This window comes from Giraffa tippelskirchi, chromosome 13 (genome assembly GCF_054371585.1).
Source record: "Giraffa tippelskirchi isolate mGirTip1 chromosome 13, T2T-mGirTip1v1.2.pri, whole genome shotgun sequence".
NCBI classification, from domain to species: domain Eukaryota; kingdom Metazoa; phylum Chordata; class Mammalia; order Artiodactyla; family Giraffidae; genus Giraffa; species Giraffa tippelskirchi.
In genome coordinates this window covers 95,188,624-95,209,163 of record NC_137287.1, presented here as the reverse complement: position 1 = coordinate 95,209,163, position 20,540 = coordinate 95,188,624, and positions in this window count along the sequence as shown.

Genomic DNA, 20,540 nt, shown 5'->3' with positions numbered 1-20,540 from the left:
GAAGACTCCAAGGTTTGGGGCTGAGCACCTGGAGGAAAGGTGCCATTTACTGAGGGAGCAAAGAGGGAGGGGGGACACAGACACTGGTGACAGTTTGCCAGTTCAGCTGCTCTCATGATGGAGGAAGGACGCTGTACAGTGATGCTATAAGGTCTGAGACCAGAAGTGGGTGTTAGCTGGGGTTTTCCCATAATTGTGGTTTTTCCCGAGGGCGCACAAGCTGGATCTAGAAGCTGGGTCAACTGATCCCCAGTGTGGAGGCCGCATGGTGTCTGTTAGTGTCAATACACTTTCATTTCTGTTGGCTGCACTTCAGGGGCAACAACTGTGACCTGAGGCAGCCAGCTGCCCTCAGTACCTTCTGGTGCCCCGATGGCTCAGGCTGTGAAGAGCTCAGGCGTGCAGATCAACCAGTGGGTTTTTCTTTTCTCCCAGGGGCACACTTGAAGGAGAATCAGGCAAATCACCTGACATTCAGGAGAGGATGTTCAGAACACCATGCCCTGACCAGGGACATCCCAGAGAACCGGGATATTGCCTGGACATGAGTCAGTGGGACTTGAGCATTTCCTCTGAGAGCGTGCTTCCTGCTACTGTGTTTGCTGGTTCTGATTATATATAATTTGTGGTTTTCATTATTTAAAGCATTCATTCATTAAAGCATTATTCATTAATTAAAGTATTACCCTTTCACTCCTGTTGGGTTTGACTGCTTCCCCGTGGATGGGAGGTGTGTGAGCTGCAGGTGAGGGCTGCATTCCTGTTGCCACAGCTGTGCCAGCATCTAACCCACGTGTGTCTCCAGTCTGAGCATTGGCACAGCCTGGGGGCTCTAAGGTTTTGAACTGGGTTTTCTGAAGTCTCAACCTGGAAGGAGATGAGATTGTTCCCTTATGGGCCTGAGATAAGGTGGGGGCCTCACCGGAGCTGGAGGCGAGCGGAGGGAGAAGAGAGCGAGATTGGGCTGGTGGCTGAGGTGGGCCATGTAGGCTGCATACGGGCTGGCTGAGGGCAGAGGGCTGTTCTTTGGAGGCTTCACTGTCAGCTAGGAATATGGGCAAGTAAGAGAAGACCACTTCAGGTGTCTTTAACAGTAAAAATCAGGATTTGAGGACAAGAGATGTGGATTGGGTGGTTGCCAGCACTGGCTTTATTGCAGATCTCAGCTCTTGGGCCTGCAGGGCCTTGCTTCCTTTTCCTGGCAAGCGGGCTGGCATTTGTAATCAAGGTCCAAATCTTCCACACTTTTTCCTGGCATTAAACCTTCATTCAAGGCAGCCCAAAATGGAAAAGGAGGGAAAGGGGCAGAGCCAGCTGGGTCTGTCTCTTTTTATCAGGAAAGCAAAAGCTTTCTCAGAATAACATCCTTCAGTTCAGCTCAGTTCAGGAGCTCAGTCATGTCCGACTGTTTGTGACCCCACGGACTGCTGCACACCAGGCTTCCCTGTCCATGACCAACTCCCAAATCTTGCTCAAACTCGTGTCCATCAAGTTGGTGTCCCAACCATCTCATCCTGTCATCCCCTTCTCCTCTTGCCTTCGGTCTTTCCCGACATTAGGGTCTTTGCCAATGAATCAGTTCTTCTCATCAGGTGGCCAAAGTATTGGAGTTTCAGCTTCAGAATCAGTCCTTGCAGTGAATACTCAGAACTGATTTCCTTTAGGATTGACTGGTTGGATCTCCTTGCTGTCCAAGGGACTCTCAAGAGTCTTCTCCAACACCACAGTTCAAAGGTATTGATTCTTTGGCACTCAGCTTTCTTTGTAGTCCAACTCTCACATCCATACAAGATTACTGGAAAAACCATAGCTTTGACTAGACGGACCTTTGTTGGCAAAGTAATGTCTCTGCCTTTTAATATGCTGTCTAGGTTGTTCATAGCTTTTCTTCCAAGGAGCAAGCATCTTTTAATTTCATGGCTGCAGTCACCATCTGCAGTGATTTTGGGCCCAAGAAAATAAAATCTGTCACTGTTTCCATTGTTTCCCCATCTATTTGCCATGAAGTAATGGGACCAGATGCCATGATCTTTGTTTTTTGAATGTTGAGTTTTGAGATTTGAATGTTGAGAATTTTGAGCATTCGTTTGCTAACGTGTGAGATGAGCCCAATTGTGTGGTAGTTTGAACATTCTTTGGCATTGCCTTTCTTTGGGATTGGAATGAAAACTGACCTTTTCCAGTCCTGTGGCCACTGCTGAGTTTTCCACATTTGCTGGCATATTGAGTGCAGCACTTTAACAGCATCATCTTTTAGGATGCCATCCTTGCCAGATCCCTGTATTCCCCCTTGGCCAAGACCATGTCTCATGACTCTCCCCATATGAAAGTGAGGCCAGAAGGTGTTTCACTTTGCAGCCTTTTCTGTAAATACAGACTAGGGACACACGGGTAGGGCAGCACTACCCAGTGAAACTCAAACTTGAGCCATTATGTAATTTATTTTATTAGGATTTATTTATTAATGGCTGCACTGGCCATTGTTGCTGTGTGTGGGCTTTCTCTAATTGGGGTGAGCAGGGGCTACTCTCTAGCTTCAGTGCATGGGCTTCTCACTGCAGTGGCTTCTCTTGTTGCAGAGTATGGGCTCTAGGTGCACTGGCTTTAGTAGTTGCAGCATGTGGGATCAGCAGTTAATGGCTCACAGGCTTTAGGGTGCTGGGTCAGTAGTAGTTGCTCCATGGCATGTGAGATCTTCCTGGATCAGGGATTGAACCCATATTCCCTGCATTGGCAGGTGAATTCTTAACCAGGAGACCACCAGGGAAGCCTGCCATTATGTAATTTTAAATTATCTAGTAGCACACTTTAAAAGGTGTTACAAAAACCCCAGCTGAAATAAATGTTTAAAATATATTATATTTAACTTGGAAAAGTGAAAGTGTTAGTCATTCAGTTGTGTTTGACTCTTTGGGACTGCTGCCCACCAGGCTCCTCTGTCCATGAAATTCTCCAGGCAAGAATACTGGAGATCTCTAAATCACTTTAGCATGTAATCAGTACACAAATTATTAATGAGATAATTAGGACTTTTTTTGTATGACATCTTCCAAACCTGGTGTCTATTTAGAACATCTCGCTTTGGACCAGAGACTCTTGCACAGGTGACCAGATAACACAGGTGTGGACAATGTGCTAGTGAGCAGACCAACAGTGTCTCATCATAAATGTTTCATTCCTACTAGCTTTTTCTATAGTTAGTTTCCTTTTTTATTGACTTAATTGAATTTGGAAAATGCCAACTTGCCATGGCCTGCTGAAGAGAAAGAAAAAAGAAGATTTTGGTTTGTGTTAGAACTAAAGTAATGCAAAAGGGCTTCCCAAGTGGCACCAGTGGTAAAGAACCCATCTGGCAATACAGGAGACATAAGAGTTGCAGGTTTCAATCACTGGGTCAGGAAGATCCACTGAAGGAGAGCATGGCAACCCATTCTGGTATTCTTACCTGGAGAATCCAATGGACAGAGGAGCTTGTGGGCTACAGTCCATAGGGTTGAAAGAGTTGGAAACAACCGAAGTGACTTAGCATGCACAATGCAAAAGGAAGGAGGTGTAAGTCAAACTTTGAGAACCATAGGGATGGGGTTGTTGATGGTGGAAAGGGATAGCAAGAGGTAGGCTGATTGCCATAGTGATAAAGGTAAAGTTCTTATCAAAATCAAAACTTAACTTGAATATATTCTGATTATCAGTCAGTCAGTTCAGTCACTCAGTCGTGTCCGACTCTTTGCAACCCCATGGACTGCAGCACGCCAGGCCTCCCTGTCCATCACCAACTCCCAGAGCTTACTCAAACTCATGTCCATTGAGTTGGTGATGCCATCCAACCATCTCATCCTCTGTCATCCGCTTCTCCTCCCATCTTCAATCTTTCCCAGCATCAGGTGAGTCAGTTCTTCACATCAGGTGGCCCAAGTATCGGAGCTTCAGCTTCAGCATCAGTCCTTCCAATGAATATTCAGGACTGATTTCCTTTAGGATGGACTGATTATAGAAGTAAATATTTTATAAACTGTTAAAGAATTTCAGTCTGAAATGGGGCCAGAGGATGCAAAATTGACAATCTCACACATCTGCTCTCAGGAAAACAAAACGTAAGGACTGAGAAACTGATTTCTTGTAAATGCCTGGTTACAGAAAATTGATATTATTGGCATTTTCTTAAATGGTAGGGGACTTGGTCGTGGCTGCCTCATATCAGCCTTGGGAAGTTTTGCTTATGGTTTCCAGAGGCATGAATAAGAAATAACCCAGGTCAGGTTGGTCTCAAGAAACAAGCTGAACCGAACTTTGTATGACTGGACTGGTTCTGCATGCTCGAGGAATTTTCAAGCTGGTCTCTGTTTTTATTTTAAATGACTCTGTGTGAACTCTCCCTTCTTTGCTTTCCTGCCCATCAATACAGCCTTCCCCCAACCCTCAGCACCTGTTGCTTGCTGCAGTTTGTGTCCTGAAGTGCACTTCTTCTCCTATTCCTGCATGAGCTCATCTTTTTGATAATTTTGAGCTTGCCTCAGTTAACTGCTTTACTTGCACCAATAAGGCTGTGAGGAAAACAAAAGTGCCAAAAATAAAAAAGTGCCATAGCACCTTGGGAAGATCCCTTGGAGAAGGGAAAGGCTACCTACTCCAGTATTCTGGCCTGGAGAATTCTGTGGACTGTATAGTTCATGCGGTCACAAAGAGTCGGACACAACTGAGTGACCTTCACTTTCACTTTCATGCATGTGTAAGTAAGTAAGTAAGTAAGTGTTAGTCACTCGGTCGTGTCCATCTCTTTGTGACCCCACAGAATGCAGCCCGCCAGGCTCCTCTGTCCCTTGGATTCTCCAGGCAAGAATACTGGAGTGGGGTTGCCATTCCCTTCTTCAGGGGATCTTCCTAACCCAGAGATCGAACCCAGGTCTCCCGCATTGCAGGCAGATTCTATATGTATATTATCTTCTCAAGATTTTGTGCTAATTGGGACTGCTGATGACATTGAAGGGAGTGCTTATTTTATGAGGAAGAACTTTCTAACAGAGCTGTCAAAGAAAGAATGGGATGCCATGAGCTCTCTAGCAAGAAGACTGTTGGAACATAAGCTAAAGTTATGGTCTCAACTCTTTTTTCCTAATACTGAGCATGAATTATAACAGCTTCTAAAAAGAATGAGTCTTTCTCTTGCCCCATAGTTGGACATCACTGAGCTAGATTACTTGGTAGAGGACATGTTGTAGAAAGAAGCACTACATGAGATGTATATAGAGATGGTATAAATTATCTTAAAATTTCTTTCAAGGTTAATGATCTGTGTATGATGCTTATCACTTTCTGACCAGTTGTCCATATAAAGTTTCTTTGCTGATTCTGCAATGTGGTCCATATACTGCTTGTCTGTGCTCTCAAGAGGCAGGGATATGGTGATTTCCTCAAGGACTTTTCTCAAAGTATGAATAATCTTTTTGAGATAGAACTGGTTCTCCCAGAGGATAGAAATCATATCCTAAAATTAGCTTATGTTTGTCAGCTCTTATATATCCTTACTGATCTTCTTATAACTCTGTTAGTTGCTGAGTGGAAGTATTAAACTCCTCAACTGTAACTGGATTTTTCTGTTTCTCCTTCCAGCTCTCAGTCTTTGCTTATGTTTTGACACCTTGTTGTTTGGTGCATACACATTTGGGATTGTTACGTTTTGGTAAAGTGATTCTTTTATCACCGTGTAATGTCTCTCTTTGTCTCCAGTGACTTTCTTTGCTAAAAATCTACCTTATCAGATATTAATATAGCTACTCTTGATTTTTTTATTTTTAATGTTTGCATGGTGTATCTTTTTGCATTCTACCTATGGTTAAACTACCTATGTTTTGAATTTGAAATGAGATCCTTGCAAGCAACATATATTTTTATCACTTTAAAAATATAATCCATTTTATTATTCATTTTTTATTTGACTCCTCTGACCATTTCTCTGTTTTTCTTTTCTTGACTTTCTATGAATTTCTTGAACATTTTTTTTAGGATTCCATCTTGATTTATTTCTAGGGTTTTTGAGTGTATCTTGGTATAATTTTCTTAATGAATGCTGTCCGTGTTACATTATAAGTATGTGACTTTACCACTTCAAGTAGAGTGTGTAAACCTTTCTTTCCTTTAGGTCCCTTTACCGTCCCTGTTTTTAAATACCATCTACATGGATATCAGATAGTGTCTTAGTTTTGTTTCAATCATCAAATATGTTTTAAAAACCTCATCAGGAGAATAGTCTATTGTATGTACTCGTATTTCTGTTTTATCCATTCTTCTATCTTCTTTCCTGATGCTCTGAGATTCCTTTTATTTTAAAAAAATCATTTTATTTCTACTTGAAGAGCATCCTACAGTAGGTCTGCTGGCATTGGATTCTTTTTTCGTTGTCTGAGGATGACTTCATCTCTCCTTTATTCAGAAGGATAATGTCACTGGACGTAGTTTACCATTGACAGTTTTTCTTTCAGTGCTTGAAGCAATGTGGTACAATTTCCAGCTGGACTTCATGGGTTCAGATGAGAAATCTGTCACTCAACTTCGTGTTCTCCTATAGGTAATGTGTTATTCCTCCCTGGCTGCATTCAAAATTTTGTGTTTGCCTTTAGTTTTTAAAAGTTTAATTATCGTGTGTCTCAGGGTAGATTTCTCTAGATTTATCCTCTTTGGATTCACTCAACTTCTTGAAACTTGAATGTATAGGTTGTGCCTGTAAAACTTGAAAAACTTTTGTTTTTGATTATTTTTTTGAATACTCTTCTAGCTCTTATTCTTCCGGAATTCCAGGGGTGAATATTGTTTTTTTTGTTATTATCCCACCAGAGTCTGAGGCTCTGTTCATTTTTTTCTATTTTTCTCTGTTGTTCAACTGTTTAAATTCTACTGGTCTCCTTAAATTCACTGATTCTATCCTGTGTTTTCCTCTCTAATATTGAGACCATCTGGAGAGATTTTTATTTTTGTTTTTGCAGTTGTACCATTTTCAATGGTTGTTTTTTGTAATTTCTTTTCTTGCTGAAAATTTCTTTTTCTTTTGTTACAAGAGGATTTATAATTGGCTGTTGATGCATTTTTATGACAAATGCTTTTAAATCCGTATCAGGTAGTTCTTAGCATCGAATTCTTCTTTATTGGTATCAGTTGATTATCTTTTCTCATTCAAGTTGTGGTTTTCTTTGTTCTTGATGTAATGAATTAAAAAATATTTATTTTTGGTTGTGCTGACTCTGTTGCTGCAAGAGAGCTTTCTCTAGTTGCAATGTGCAGGGGCAACTCTTTGTTGCTAGGCATGGGCTTCTCATTGTGTTGGCTTCTCCTCTCGTGGAGCACAGGCTCTAGGCACACAGGCTTCAGTAGCTGTAGCACACAGGTTCACTAGTTATGGTGCATGGGCTTTAGTTGCTCCTCAGCATATGGACTCTTCCTGGACTAGGGATTGAACCCATGTTCCTTTCATTGGCAGGTGGATTCCATCCACTGTACTACCAGGGAAGTCTGATGCAACAGATTTTTAAAAATTATTTCCTGGACATACTGTCTACTGTGTTAGGATACTTGAGGTCCTATTTACTTTTTTTTTTTTTTTTAATTTAGGAGGCATTCATTGTGCTTAGGTTTAACACACAGGTCCTGGCTTACTTTGGTGGGCTGTAATGTCATTGACAGTTTAATTTTCAGAGCCTTTGCAATGTTATTTGGCTCTGCTTGGTTTATCTGATGCTGTTCCCATAGGCCCCTCCTGGTGTTGCCTATAGGTGAGGAAAGGGCCGTAGTGTCTCTAGGTTAGGGAAGGGACAAGGCCCAAAGGGACAAAAAGGCTTCTTAGGCCATGCTCTTGCTGTGGCAGAATCCCTCTTGTCGGTATCACCTGCCTAACCCCATCTTTGGATGGGGGAATGGAGTTTGAGGTCCACAGGGACAAAGATACTTCCTGGGCAGTCTGCTTGTGATGTCAGAGTCCCTCCTGCCAGTACCACCCACCATCCCAATATTCCTTTGATGGGCTTGGAAGTGTCCATGCCAGTAGCGAAATAGAGCTCTTTCCCTGGCTGTACTTTTTGCCCAGCAGGGCTCCAAATTTGTTCTACTTGCTAGTGCTTCCAGGCTCCCCTGGTGTTGGTGGAGGGACTCTTGCTAGATCCGGGGAAGGAATGAGCTTACCTGGCTGCCTTCTGTGGCTTGGTTGGGGATTAGAAATGCTGGGTCTAGGTCACCTTCCATTTGGTGGGAGAATGTAAAACAAGAACTCTTCTGTTACTTCTCATTAGAGCACCCTGGCCTCCTCCTCCCTTTTCTTCTTCCTTTGGTCCTTGTGCAGTAATTGCTTGTTGAGTGATCCTCACAGGTGACACAGTATTGTGCCTGGCACTTTACCCGGCTCTGAAGTGCTCTGAAATTGTACCCTTGTATGATGACTTTAGGAGTAAAGCTCCACTAGTCTTTTCGGAACACATAGCTAATGCTTGTGTCATGTTCAACTACAAGCCTGTGTTTGATGGCTGGGCAGGTCCCTCTTGGCAGGTGCGAAGATTGCTAGGGGGTGGCGGAAGGAATGGAAAGTTCTTCCTTATTGTTTCACAGGTTTGCAAAAGTGCTGGGCTGCCCTCTAAGCAGAATTTCTTTTTCCTCCCTAGTGTGGACATTTCATTAAGAGTCAAGAGGCTTAACATATTTTGAGTTCTTATGGAAGCAATTATATCAGACAGCATCTTGCAAATTTCCTGAAATTTTTGGCATATTTTTTAGTCTCCAATAAAAGTCTAGTTGTCCATTATTAACACATAACTTCCTTCCCTTAAAATATTTACTTGTAATAGTAAGCTTTTGGTTTTGATTTTGTTAAAGAAAGTGCTGTGACAAAATAGGTGTCCTCCTCCCAGAGTGGCCTTCCTCATCTTCAGTGTGAATCCCACCTTCCTTGTTGCCCACCTTGCTGATTACTGTGTCTATGGAGCCTTCCTCTCTCTTCTGCCCAGGGCCCTTGCCCTCCTCACTGTGACATCTGAACCATACAGTTATATGCTGTTTGGCTGTCTCTCCTGCAAGGGCTTTTAACTCTTGCTTTGTTTAAACCCATTTAGAGTCAATTGCCAAATCTTTTCATGTTCTAAAGGGCCTACAGGATCCCACTACCCTACGACCTCCTCCCCTACCCTCCCCGGCCCCTCACCCATGCTCTCCCTTCTTCCTCCCCTCTCCCCCCTCCTCCCTCTGCCTTTGCCAAGCAGACCTTCCTGATCCTTGCGATGTCATGTCAAACGCACACTATTGATTGCCAGAGCCTAGAACCGTGCCTCTGCCTCGTACAAGAGGCACTCAATGAGAATCTGAGTGCATTCATTAAAGGATTTAAATAAAGTTTACTCTTCTTGCCATCAAAAATGTAGTCTGTGTTTATTTTAGAACTTTAGGAAACACAAAAAGTAGGAAAACCCTTATATAATTTCACATTTAAAAGGCAAAACGTAATTGACACTCTTTTTTAAGAATATTTCTCCCCTGTCCTTTTACTATTTATGGTATTTTGGTTGGTTTGTTTCATATGGTTATATTCGTAATATATTTTGTGTAGAATTTGGTCTTTTTATATGTGTATGCCTTGCATTTTCCAAGTGTTATGTTTATTTATACTGCTTCTTATTTCAAAAAGGATTTGAAGCCCTGTGAGATATGGAAGAACAGTATGTCTTTCAACCGCCTGCAGCAGACAAGCCTGTGCCTTACCCCTGCTCAGTGCTCATGGAGGCTTGCTTCCCAGCAGAGAGCAGATGCACGATTGTATCTGACTCCAGAAAGTAGCCAGGACCTCCAAGCTGTGCCCACGGCATAGTCCTTTGAACATGAGTTTGTCTCTGGTCTCTGTACCCATCTGAATTTGTCTCTCCTATCTGGAGAAGGAGTGGCCTCCCTCCAGGCCAGATTAGACTCATTCCCTCCTGCAGATGTGTATCTCCAAAGGTACCGTATGCTAAGCCCCCACCCAGGAACTGAAGGTATCTGCACCGGCTTCCCTGCCAAGCCCTAGAGGCATATACTCCAGACTAGGGCAAAACTGCCATTGCCCTCCACCCTAGCCAGCTCCAGCATTCTCTGGTTGGGAGAAAACAGGGTGACATGCATAGGTTTCTCAGAAGCCAGGGCCTTAAAATAGCATTTATAGTTACTGGTATAAGTGTTTACACCACACTCCCTCCTGTCACAGGATCATTACAAAGGTTGTTCTCTGCACACACACAGACACACACACACCCTTACCTGCCCCAGCCTACTACTGTCCCATCAGATCTCAGCTCTGATGTGACTTTCTCAGGGAAGCCTTTCCGGAACCCTGGGTTCATCGTGTGACCTATTTGCACTCATTACAGTTAAGCTTTTGTATGTCTCCACCCCCACCCATTAGACTGTAAGCTCAGTGAAGGTAGGGACCATGTTTACTTTTTTCACTGTCTCCAGTGCCTAGCCTAGAGTAGTGCTCAAGAAATGTTTTTGAATGAATGAATGAGTGAATGTGTCATAGACATTTGGGTTGAGGCAGTGAGAAGGACTGGGACTTCCCAGGTGGTGCTAGTAGTAAAGACCTTGTCTGTCAATGCAAGAGACATAAGAGACGTGGGTTAGATCCCTGGGTCAGGAAGATCTCCTGAAGGAGGGCGTGACAACCCACTTCAGTATTCTTGCCTGGAGAATCCCATGGACAGAGGAGCCTGGCGGGCTACAGTCCATGGGGTCACAAATAGTTGGACACAACTGAAGCGACATAGCACGCATGCACGCACAGTGAGAAGTACAGCTTAAGAGCATGAGCTTTGGAGTCAAGAATCTAGAGTCAAACCAGCTATGTGACCACCACCCCCCCCTTCAGTGCCACTGTTTCCCTGTCTGTAAAATGAAACCGATAATCCCACTTCTCTGGTCAGGATGTGGCACGGGTCAAAGGAGGGCCTCCGTAAAGACTTCAAGCACAGCCAGACTCACAGTAAGTCCTCAGTATCTGTTAGCTATTATCAGGACTACTATTTTCCACTCTTTGAGCCAATACAAGCCTTGCTGTAATGAATATTCCTTTACATACGTCTTGATATACTTTTTATGAGCATTGCAATAAGTGAGATTCCTAGAAGTTGAATTGTTGCATCAGAAGTTTAATTTATTTGGAATTAATCTTTGTGAACAGATTAAGGGAGAGATCACCTTTTCCAAATGAAGACTTGTGAGAGGCCAAGGCTCCTGTTTGTTTCTGGGTGCATAAAAATTAGACATTCGGATGTAGAGTCAGTGAGGGCAAATGCTTACTGAACCCAGGTGAAGGGTACCTTGATGGAAATCTCTCATAGTTCCTCACAGCCCACCTTCTGTCTCTGAGGCTACCTAGGGTGGCAGAGATTAGGATTTGGGGGAACTTCTGTATCTCCTCTGCTTGAGTTATTATTCCCAGTACTGTGGGCAGGCATGTTATTATTACAATAGCTCCCAACCCTGCCTTATGCAGCAGTGTAACTACTCTGTCCCTGCCAACACAGATTCCATGTCTAGATGTCCTGATGTCTGGGTTCCTGTTCTCAGATTAGCTTAGCTGTGTCACAGACCTAGGACTGTTCAATCTGACCCGAGGGCTTTCCCTGCTCTGGAGAACCTCTCCAGCCTCTCACTGTCCCAGGAGCAGGCCAGTTGTGGCCTCTCTCACTAGGCAGCCATCTCAACACCATTTACAAATTTCTTACAAATATGAGGGTCTATTTCTGGACTCTCTTCTGCTCCTCTAATTCTGTAGCTATTCTTTTATCCCACTCTCATTGTTCCTATTTTTTAAAAAACTCTTGGCTCTCGTCTCACCCAAGAAATGTTGAGAATCAAGTTGTCCAAACTGTGCCCCTGCTAAAGTGCTTGTTTCACATACTACATGCCTGCCCACTGGTGCACACACACATACACATTCTCACACACACTTGCTTCCACTAGAAATTTCACTGGAATTTTCCTGAACCTCCAGAATAATTTAGAGGGGATTGGTTTCTTTTCAGTACTGAATCCTCCCATCCTGGTACATGGAATATTTATTGTTCCTTTTATTGAGATCTTTTTTATTCTCCAGCAAAATTTTATAATTCCTCTCTATGTCTCACGCATTTTGTATTCCTTGTTGCCATTGTCAATAGATCTTTATTATATTTATATTATATTACAAAATAAATATACTTATTTTTATATTTTATACAATTATTTTATTTTTGGTTATTACTAGATATGGGAACACCATCTTTTACTTTTGCTACTCATGGCAAGAAGTGAGCTGAGACTCTGAGGCAGATGACAAAGCTGATTTGGTTGCCATGTAACAGTCAGAGCACTGTCAGACACTGCAAACAACTCCCAGGCAGGGCCTAGAATAACCTGGGAGTTGTCTGAGGGTGTGGAGTACACAATGGCCAATAACATCTTTATTTGGTTTGGTCGCCCCGTAGCATTTCATATAGGTTTAACTTTTACCTCATAATTACTATCCTGAGCAATCCAGATTGGCTTACAAGGCTTAAAGGAGCCAAGGGAAACTGACATTAAAATATCTTTTTAGATGATCCACTTTTATCTAGTTTTGGTTTTCTCAGTGTGCCTTCCTTATAGCATTTTGCACTGATCTCCCATTTTACACTGATGATTAGGTTCACTTAGGGGTTAAAGACCTTTAGTCTTTAGTCTTTATTATCAAGATAAGATTCTTTCTTGGTTGTTTATTTATCTATTTATAGTATAACTATTTTATTGAGATGTATTTTACTGAGATGTTGACACACTACACAATCCACTCAGTTAAAGTGTACAATTCGGTGTTTTTTCAGTATTTCACAGAGTTGAGCAACCATCACCACAATCAATTTTATAACACATTCATCACGCTATAAGGAAATTCTATACTCATGAGCAGTCACTCCCAATTCCCTCTAACCCTCCTCAGCCCTAAGCAACTACTAATCTACTTTCTGTGGATTTGCCTATTCTGCACATTTCATATAAAAGGAATTATAGTGACCAGCTTCTCTCACGTAGCACACTGTTGTCCAAGTTCATCCATATTTTAGCATCTACCAGTATTTATTCCTTTTTATTGTCAAATAACATCCCACTATTGGACATGGGTGGGTGTGTGTGCTCAGTCATGTCTGACTCTTTGCAACCCCATGAACTTTAGCCTGCCAGGCTTCTCTTTCCGTGGGATTTCCCAGACAAGTATACCGGAGTGGGTTGCCATTTCCTGCTCCAGGAGATCTTCCCGACCCAGAGATCGAATTTGCATCTCCTGCATAGGCAGGAAGATTCTCTACCACTGTGACATACCACATCTTATTTACCCATTCATGAGTTCCTGGACATCTGGCTTATTTCTGATTTCTGGCTATTCTGAATAATGCTACTATGACTATTCATACAATTTTTGTGCACACATATGTTTCATTTCTCTTGGATGTGTACCTAAGAGTGAAATTGCTGGATCATATATATATAAACATAATATATATATATAGATAGATCATATATATATATACATATATACATATATATGTATTATATATATATAATACACACACACATAAATATATGATAAATCTATGTTTAACATTTTCATTTTAAGAAACTGCCAAACTGTTTTCCAGAGCAATTCCATCATTTAACATTCCCACCAGCTCTGTATAAGGCTTCCAAATTCTCTTTCCTTGTCAACGCTTATTATCTGTCCTTTTGATTATAGCCATTATATAATGGTAGGTGTGGGGGTATCTCATTATGGGTTTGACTTACATTTCACTGATGTCTAAACCTATTCTGCATCTTGAATCTGATATTTAAATGCCCTCTTTTGCTTCTCCTTGAAGCTACTCTTGCTGGATTTGTGATGGGGTTTCACACCTCCTCTTTCCCTGCCAATCCCAGAAACCCACACAACTAGACAATTGTTGTGTGGCCATTGTTATTTTGGCAGAAAGGTTGGGACATTGCTAGACCCTTAGGAGGAAAGAAGCATCTAGAATGCATGTGACTCATGAAAAAAGAAAACTGGTTATTTCGATATCTCAATCAACCATAAAATCTTCGTTGTAAGTAATACAAAACAGAGATAAATCAGGAAACAAACTTTTTCTAGTAGGTCTTATTAACTCCAAGTGTCTTGACTGAAGAAAAATGTAATGTGTCCTATCTGTCATGAAAATGTTGTCTGTAGTCTGGAAAGTTCTCTGTGAACACCTGCTAAGTGACTGAGACCCTGATGCTGGGAAAGACTGAAGGCCGGAGGAGAAGGGGCCAACAGAGGACAAGATGGTTGGATGGCATCACCCACTCAATGGACGTGAGTCTGAGCAAGCTCCGGGAGATGGTGAAGGACAAGGAGGCCTTGCATGCTGCAGTCCATGGGGTTGCAGAGTCGGACAAGACTGAGTGACTGCAAAACAACAAAATGGACTAAGATGGGCATGCTGAGAGCTGTGAGGAAGAAGCACCAGTAGTGTACTTATGACAAAGATTGCTAATCAGGGGGAAAATTCTTAAAGAGATGGAAATACCAGACCACCTTACCTGTCTCCTGTGAAACCTATATGCAGGTCCAGAAGTAACAGTTAGAATTGGACAAGGAATAAGGGACTGGTACCAAATAGGGAAAGGAGTACATTAAGGCCGTATATTGTCATCCTGCTTATTTAACTTGTATGCAGAGTACATCATACGAAATGCCGGGCTGGATGAAGCACAAGCTGATATTAAGATTTTGGGAAATATCAATAACCTCAGATATGCAGATGACACCACCCTTACACAGAAAGTGAAGAGGAATTAGAGAGTCTCTTGATGAAGTTCAAAAAGAAAAGTGAAAAAGCTGGCTTAGCACTCAACATTCAAAAAACAAAGATCATGGCATCTGGTCCCATCACTTCATGGGAAATAGATGGGGAAACAGTGGAAACAGTGACAGACTTCATTTTCTTGGATCCCAAAATCACTGCAGATCGTGACTGCAGCCATGAAATTAAAAGACACTTGCCCCTTGGAAGAAAAGCTATGACCAACCTAGAGAGCATATTAAAAAGCAGAGACATTGTTCTGCCAACAAGGTCTGTCTAGTCAAAGCTATGGTTTTTCCAGTAGTCATGTATGGATGTGAGAGTTGGACCATGAAGAAGGCTGAGCACCAAAGAATTGATGATTTTGAACCGTGGTGTTGGAGAAGACTCTTGAGAATCCCTTGGACGGCAAAGAGATCAAACCAGTCAATCCTAAAGGAAATCAGTCCTGAATCTTCATTGGAAGGAACGATGCTGAAGCTGAAGCTCCAATACTTTTGCCATCTAATGGGAAGAGCTGACTCATTGGAAAAGACCTTGATGCTGGGAAAGATTGAAGGTGGGAGGAGAAGGGGACAACAGAGGATGAGATAGTTGGATGGCAACACTGACTGAATGAACATGAGTTTGAGCAAACTCTGGGAGATGGTGAAGGACAGGGAAGCCTGGTGTGCTGCTGTCCATGGGGTTGCAAAGAATTGGACACAACAGAGCGACTGAACAACAATAAATCGGGGGGAGTGGGTCAAAGAGCCCATGGGATTCGGATGTCAGAGAGTAATCCATAAGGAGTAAGAGGAGAGAAAATAAATCGGGAGTTAAAAAAAGATGAGAGAGAAATAGGAAAAAAGTCAATTCTTTTGTCTTCAGGTAGTCCTCTAAAATCTGAGGTTAAGGAGACTTGGAGAAAGTCTTTGCTGTAGCAAATAATATAATAACAGCCACGTTTTATTCCAAGCTTGCTGTGTGAAGGGCAGAAGGCTGAGCGTGTGTCATGTGGATTATTATATTTGCTCCTATTTTACAGGTGAGAGAAACGAGGCCCAGAGATATTATGGAACCTGCCAAAGTCTACAGGTGGCATTTCTAACCAAGCCCTTTTGGATCTTAACTCAGAACTCTGGTTGTTTCTGCAAGGTAATAGATTACAGAAAGAATACTCTAGTTTGGGGGAAAATAGAATTTGGGTGCAACTAAGAAGAAAATAGAAACTACTTAGTGAACTGCCAAAAGGAAAATCTAGATTAGGCAAGGCTAGCCTCAGATGACTACATCCAAGAATGAAGACTAAGGACTGTCGAAGAAAAAAAAAAAAGGACCGCATCTTACAAAGACTCAGATGGTCTTCATGGTTATATAGGAAAATCAGGTATCTACCTTCACATATCGGTATGGAATTGTGTGAGAGGCACTCTGTGCCCTTCGCAACCCTATAAACTCTTCCATCTGCAGTTAAATAGGTTGCTACTTTCAAATTGGTGATGTTCTGTTTTCCTGGAAGGAATGAGGAGTATTTCAGGGAAGAATAAAAAGAAAACGTCTCTATTGCCAATGTTGAAGCTCTAGGAAGAAAGTCAGTCCCTTGAGGGATGGGGAACTGACAGTGAAGGGTTTGCTAGAACTCATTTTTCTTTTTTTACCTCAGCTCATATCTTAAAAGGTATGGCAGCCACAAAAGCTATGACTTGCAGCACAAAAAGGCCACCAACCCTCCCCCTCCCAGCTCTCCACCCTCAGCTCCCTACCCCTATTTCTCAGACAAGCATGGCTTTTAGTATTGGGGATCTTGGCAATTTTCAGAGCAGAGCCTGTGTGAGGAACCCGGGTTTGTCCTGACAGCTCCTCCCTGAGACACACCTTTATGACTGAGACCCCTGGAGCCAGGGCCTGGCTGAGAGTACACGCAGATTCCTGAACTTGGGGACAAGGAAGATTAGAGGTCCTGGGTGCATCACCCTTCGCTCATCACATGTTAATTGGGGCTACTTTGGATTCTGATTGGGCGTGGAAGTTTCGCCCTGCACCTCCTTTTACAAGCTTTGTGACCATCAGCCTTTGTCTCCTCTGTTGGGATCTGTCTCAGGAGAATCCCAGACCATTCCAGTATGGAGTAATCACGCAGTCACAGGCTGCTGGTGTGAATAGGCACCCAGAGAACACGTGATTGGTCCATGTGTGTTGCTAAGCCTCTCAGAGACGAACACCAGGCCTGGGTGCTATCTGGCTGGTGCTCTGGATGCAGTCATGGGACAGGTGGGGCTGGAGGAACACATGTTGTTACCTGCACCCTACCTTTATTTGAGAAGCTCTAGGCTTATTTTAAAGAAATATGTGATGCTCTCTCTTCCTTTGGAACCACGACAGAGAGTAATGGGAGGATAGCCAGGGAGAGAGGCCGTGCGGGTCTAGAGTGTACCTCCCAGCCCACCACCACTGAGCAGAGATGTGCAGGGGTCCTGCAACCACCCCCAGGTTTGATAATTTGCTAGGAGGACTCACAGGACTCAGCATGTAGTTGTACTTGTGGCTGAGATTTATTTCAGAGAAAGGATCCAAACGGGATCAGCGAAGAGAAAAGCTTCATGGGGTGAAGCCCGAAGGAAACCAGGCCCAAGCTCCCCAGAGTCTTCTCCCAGTAGAATCATGCAAGACATGATTAATTCCTCAGCAACACACAGTGACAGCACATGTCAAATGTTGTCAACCTGGGGAACTCATTAGCGAGCTCATCCCCAAGGTTGTTACCCAGGGCTGGTCACATAGACACCCTCTGCTTAACACATACCAAAATTTTAGACTTCCAGGAGGAAAATGGTTTTCAGTATGCGCAGTGTTTGTATAAACAGTCTAGGAACACCTTCATCATTTAGGGAGTCTCTTATCAGCACAGGGAGCTGTTTGCCATTCAGGTTCCCAGATGTCAGCCAAGGATCAACCCTGAAAAGCAGGCTTTTTTTTTTTTTCTTTTGGCCACGCCGTGCAGCATGTGGAATCTTATTTCCCTGACCAGGGATCGAACCTGCAAAGCACAGAGCCTTAACCACTGGACAACCAGGAAAGTCCCAGGCAGGCTTTTCTAAAGATAACCCATCTTAGGCCTGTTGTGTTAACTCTTTTCTGCATGGAAAGTTCTGTTAGAACCTAGTGCTGCCATCAGCAAAGTAAACGTGATTGTTTATCATCATATATTCTAGACTCTTGCGTCTACTTCTTTTTTTTTTTTTTTGTATTTTCAACTCACCAATATTGATTATTTATCTGGTATCAGTTGCTCTTCAGGCAAAAAGCTATTTCCCCTTTTTCAAAACTCTCTACCGCAAAGTTAGCAAATGTTTGAGAAGAGAATGGAACTATTTCCATGGGCTGCTCCATTCTCTTATCCTTGAACTTTTTTTTAAATTGAAATTTCCCTTGTGCCTTCCATCTCCATTTCATTTAATTTGTTGCCAAGCTCTTCATTTGGTAGACAAAGAAATGGGATCAACAAATAATTTAAAAGTTGAGTGACATGAGTAGTAGACTCACACTTCTGTCATCTCTACCTGAATGTCCAAAACTGGACTCATTATCTCCCCATGTTCTGCCCCCTTTTCTTGCTCACCTTCCATTAGTGAACAGCTCCCCGCCTCTCCTATCACCAGACTTATTCTTAACTTCTGCCTCTGTCCTACGCTCCACAACTGACCAGTTGCCAAGTCCTGAAGCTTCACTGCTCTAATGTCTCTTCAACATCTCCCTTGTCCCTGCTTCCTTTGCAGACCTGCTCTCAGGCAGTGGCTTTTCATTAGATCTTTCAAAATAACCACTCTTTCATCTCCCCATCCACCATCCATAATGCGGTGCTGCCAGAGTTCTTTTCAGTTTGTCTTTTTCTTAAAAACTATTTTCTTGCACTTTTTGTTTTGAAGCAGTTTAAGACTGACTGAGCTGCTCCCTTTATCTGAGAAAGTGAAGCAGACTTATGATAAAAATTCAAATAGTACCAAAGGGGATGGAATGAAAACTAAGTTCTCTCACTGCGTGTTCTCAGTGTCCTTCCCTGGAAGTTGATGGTTTGCTGCGTACCCTTTCTGCCTGTCCAAGGGACACCCTTAAAACACATGTGCTTTCTCACTTCGCATCAGTAGGAAGACACTGTACACGTGTCCACTCTGTTCTTTTCACTTGGCATTACCTTAGAGGGCTCTCCTTATCTGTACATGCTGATCCATGCACATTTTTAAAATACCAGAATATTCTATCATATCAGTGTAATTTATTCAGCCAGTTCTCTCTTGATGGATATTTTTTAAGTTTTTTTTTTCTCAGATCTTGCAATTCTAACTAGTTATCTTTGAAGACACAGATCTGACTGTCTGCCATGAGCCCCTCCCTGGCTCAGGCATCTTAAATGACTTCCATTGTTGACAGCTATGCTTCCCTCTGGGAATTAGGGATACAGATAGATCTGCCTGGGATTCCATGTAGAAAAATAATCATTGAACTCATAAGTGAATAAAATTTTTTTATAGTAAAACAACACAATTCTGTTATGGTATAAAATATAGAATTCTCAGGTTTTCAGCTCTTGTCAACAAATTTCAAAAGAAATTCATGGAGGGGACTTCCCTGGTGGTCCAGTCACTAAGACTCCATGCTCCCAATGCAGGGGGCCTGAGTTTGATCCCACATGCCACAATTAAAGATCCTAAGTGCCACAGCTAAGACCCGGCCAACAGCCCAGTAAATAAATATTTTTTAAAAAGAAATCCATGGAGGCACTTCAGGCTACACTTTCCAATTCTCCTAAAGGCTTATGTTTTCCTTTCTTGCCTAAAGGACATTAATGGAACAGCCTGAGGACACCAATCAACAGGATGCACTCAGAACCTTTCAGCATAGGTTTGAGAGTTCTAATTTTAAGCTCTGGTCTCAATCTGTCTGTCTGTCTACCTATAGGCTGTTTCTCCCTGCATGTACTCTGTGTTTCATATACACAGAACTACTCTCTACTCCTGATTCCCTTTACATGGAAATTTCTGTCCTCCATCTGGTACACTCCTCATTGCTAGAGAAGCCCTACAACCTACTGCCTGGCAGGCTGGCTGTGCCACATTTCTGTCTGTGTGATCTTGGGCAAGTTGTTTAACCTCTCTGAGCTTCACTAACTTCCTTTGTAAAATGCAGGTACTAAAGTTAACTGATAATATCTTTATGAGGTTAAATGGCTTAATGTATGTAAAGTGCTTAGACTAGTACTTGGTAGTGTGGTGAGAACTATATAAACGTTGTTAATGCTATTATTATTTATCTTATTCAAGGTCCAGTTTCCCTGATCCTCCCAGAGCTTTCTTCCTGGATACTTGAACTTTATTCTGTACCTGCTGTCTCTTCCCTTTAGGCAGTGATCTTATGGAGAAAGGGGACCCTACCTTATTTCTCTTTATATCCCCTGCATTTAATACAGAGGGGATAATCTGCTGATATTGAGTAGATGTTCACTGAAGGATGAGACAGTAATTTTGATAATAATTCTGAATTCTTATATCTGTCCTCATTTCCTCATCCTGTCCATTTGTTTATATAGCAGTCGATGAGGTTTTGTCCTAGAGGGGCTTTTTACTGCTCAGTAGGATTTGTATGTAAAAACTTCACTGTAAAAACCATTCACATTAAAACAGTGTTTCTCCAACCATGGTAATGCCCATAGGTATTCTCCAA